The following is a 4,124-nucleotide window of genomic DNA, read 5'->3' on the forward strand; positions in this document are numbered from 1 at the left end:
TCCCTTCCTTACACCTATATTCATTGCAGCACTATTAACAATATCCAGACTCTGGAAACAACCAAGATGCCCTTCAACAGATGAATGGCTGAAGAAACTGTAGTACATATAAACAATAGAATATTATGCAGTCTTCAGGAGAGATGAAGTCATGAAGTTTTCCTATACATGGATGGACATGGAAACTATTATGCTGAGTAAAATAAATCAGAGGGAGAGAGAGACACACACACACAGAATAGTCTCACTTCTCTATGGATTTTAAGGAAAATAAAAGACATTATTGTAATAATGCCCAGAGATGTTGACCTGAAGGACCAGATCACAATATGAAGCTCACGTGAGAAGGGTTGAGTGCAGTTAGAACACTAACAACTATCAACACAATGTTAATGAATGAAAGAAGTAGAATGTCTATCTTGAATACAGGCAGGGGGTTTGGGTGGAGGGAGATGGGGTGCATTGGTGGTGGGAATGTTGCACTGATGAAGGGGGTGTTCTTTTTGTGACTGAAATCTAACTACAGTCATGTTTGTAATCACAGTTTTTAAATAATGATACGTTAAAAAAGTGGAAAAAGAACAGAAAAATGAAGGAAGAAGGGCTGGTGTGGCAAGGTTTATTGTTTTGCATAGGCACAGTGAGTATTGGGAAAATTAGAAAGGGAATTCCCTTGGTCTAAAAGATACAGGGTTCCTCTGCCCTTGAAGCATACTACCATGGGAACAACTACAAGCTTCATACATGCTCATTTTCACACTCCAAGGACTTTTTATGGTGCCAGGAAACTTTCTGCTCAGTTGTGGATGATAAAATCAGACCTCTGTAGCTAGAGATCTTGGTATTTTCATAGGTCATAGGACGAAAGCTAGCACAGAGTCTTTCTTTATGGTTCTAGAATTTCTGTTCCATCACTTTTGTTGTAATCAGTCTTCTGTAATTAGTGGTCTTGGTTTTTGCTCAGATCCTAGGACAAAGCCTAGGATGGAGTCTTTTTTTTTTAAATTATCTTTATTTAAACACCATGATTACAAATATGATTATAGTTGTATGATTACAGTCATGCAAAGAACACCCCCTTCACCAGTGCAACATTCCCACCACCGATTTCCCAGATCTCCCTCCTCCCCATCCCCCCACACCTGTACTCAAGACAGGCTTTCTACTTCCCTCATTCATTCACATTGTTATGATAGTTTTCAGTGTAGTCATCTCTCCAACTGCACTCATCACTATATGTGATGAGCTTCATGTCATGAGCTGCACCTACCAGCCCTCATCTCTCTTGTCTCTGAGATACTGTTAAAAATGTCTTTCATTTTTCTTAAAACCCATAGATGAGTGAAACCATTCTGCGTCTTTCTCTCTCTGACTTACTTCACTCAGCATAATAGATTCCATGTACATCCATGTATAGGAAAATTTCATGACTTCATCTCTCCTGACGGCTGCATAGTATTCCATTGTGTATATGTACCACAGTTTCTTTAGCCACTCATCTGGTGAGGGGCATCTTGGTTGTTTCCAGAGTCTGGCTATTGTAAATCATCTGTTGAGGGGCATCTTGGTTGTTTCCAGAGTCTGGCTATTGTAAATAGCGCTGCAATGAATATAGGTGTAAGGAAGGGATTTTTTGTATTGTATTTTTGTGTTCCTCGGGTATATTCCTAGGAGAGGTATAGCTGGATCGTATGGAAGCTCAATTTCCAGTTTGTGAAGGAATCTCCAAATCGCTTTCCATAAAGGTTGTACTAGACAGCATTCCCACTAGCAGTGAAAAAGAGTTCCTTTCTCTCCACATCCCCGCCTGCACTGCTTGTTTTCCTGTTTTGTGATGTGTGCCAATCTCAGTGGCATGAGGTGGTACCTCATAGTAGTTTTGATTTGCATCTCCCTGACGATTAGTGATGTTGAGCATCTTTTCATGTGCCTTTTGGTCATTTGCCTTTCTTCTTTTTCAGAGTGTCTGTTCATTTCTTCTCCCCATTTTTTGATGGGGTTAGATGTATTTTTCTTGTATAGTTCTGTCAGTACTTTGTAAATTTTGGATATTAGTCCTTTATCTGATGAGTATTGGGTGAATAATTTCTCCCACTCAGTGGGTGGCCTTTATATTCTGGGCACTATTTCCTTTGAGATGCAGAAGCTTTTCAGCTTAATATAGTCCTATCTGTTTATCTCTGCTTCCACTTGTTTGGAAAGTGCTGTCTCCTCCTTAAAGATGCTTTTAGTCTCAATGTCCTGGATTGTTTCACTTACATGTTGTTCTATATACCTTATAGTTTCAGATCTGATATCAAGGTCTTTAATCCATTTGTATTTTACCTTTGTACATGGTGTTAGCTGGGGGTTGCTTTTTTGCAAGTGGCTAACCAGTTGTGCCAACACCACTTGTTGAATAGGCTTTCCTTGCTCCATTTAGGATTTCTTGCTCCTTTATCAAAAATTAGGTGGTTATATGTCTGAGGAACCTTCTCTGAGTACTCAAGCCTATTCACTGATCTGAGGGTCTGTCTTTATTCCAATACCATGCTGTTTTTATAACTATTGCTTTGTAATACAGCTTAAAATTGGGGAAAGTAATGCCTCCCGTATTCCTTTTCCCAAGGAATGCTTTAGCTATTTAAGGTTGTTTATTGTTCCAAATGAATTTCAGAAGTGTTTGATCCACTTCTTTGAAGAATGTCATGGGTATCTTTAGAGAAATCGTGTTAAATCTGTACAATGATTTTGGAAGTATTGCCATTTTAATGATGTTGATCCTGCCAATCCATAAGCAGGTTATGTGTTTTCATTTCCACATGTCCTCTCTTATTTCTTGGAGCAGTGTTTTATAGTTTTCTTTGTAAAGATCCTTCACATCTTTAGTCAGGTTGACTCCAAGATATTGGAGTTTGTGTGGCACTAATGTGAATGGGATTGTTCTCTTAATGTCCATTTCTTCCCTATCATTATTAGTGCATAAAAAGGCCATTGATTTTTGTGTGTTAATTTTGTAGCCTGCCACTTTGCTATATGAATCTATTATTTCTAGAAGCTTTTTGGTAGAGTCTTTAGGGTTTTCTAAGTAGAGTATCATGTCATCTGCAAACAGTGAGAGCTTGACTTCTTTCTTTCCTATCTAGATTCTCTTGATATCTTTTTCTTGCCTAATCACTATAGCAAGTACTTGCAGTACTATGTTGAATAGGAGTGGTGAGAGAGGACAGCTTTGTCTTGTACCAGAATTTAGAGGGAAGGCTTTTAGTTTTTCTCCATTGAGGATAATATTTGCCACTGGCTTGTGGTAGATGGCCTTAACTATATTGAGAAAGGTTCCTTTTATTCCTATCTTGCTGAGAGTTTTCATCAAGAATGGGTGTTGAACCTTATCAAATGCTTTTTCTGCATCTATTGATATGACCATGTGATTTTTATTTTTTTTGTTTATGTTGTGTATTATGTTGATAAATTTACGGATGTTAAACCAGCCTTGCATTCCTGGGATGAAACCTACTTGATCAAAGTGAAGGATCTTCTTGATGAGGCACTGAATCCTGTTCACCAGGATTTTGTTGAGGATCTTTGCATCTGTGTTCATCAGGGATATTGGTCTGTAATTTTCCTTTTTGGCAGCATCTCTATCTGGTTTTGGTATTAAGGTGATGTTGGCTTCATAAAAGCTATTTGGAAGTGTTCCTGTTTTTTTTGATTTCATAAAAAGAGCCTGGCCAGGATTGGTAGTAGTTCCTCTTGAAAGGTTTGAAAGAATTCATTCGTGAATCCATCAGGGCCTGGGCTTTTGTTTTTGGGCAAATTTTTTATTACGGTTTTAATTTCCTCAATAGTGATGGGGGTGTTTAGATATGCTACATCTTCTTTATTCAACCATGGAAGTTTATATGAATTCAAAAATTTATCCATTTCGTCCAGGTTCTCATATTTAGTGGCGTAGAGTTTCTCAAAGTATTCTCTGAATACCCTTTGAATCTCTGCAATATCTGTAGTGATCTCCCCCTTTTCATTTTTAATACACGTTATCAAATTTCTCTCTCTCTTTTGCTTTGTGAGTTTTGCCAATGGTCTATCAATCTTGTTTATTTTTTTCAAAGAACCAACTTCTGCTTTCGTTGATCTTTCAGATT

Source organism: Suncus etruscus, chromosome 18, assembly GCF_024139225.1.
Source record: "Suncus etruscus isolate mSunEtr1 chromosome 18, mSunEtr1.pri.cur, whole genome shotgun sequence".
Lineage (NCBI taxonomy): Eukaryota > Metazoa > Chordata > Mammalia > Eulipotyphla > Soricidae > Suncus > Suncus etruscus.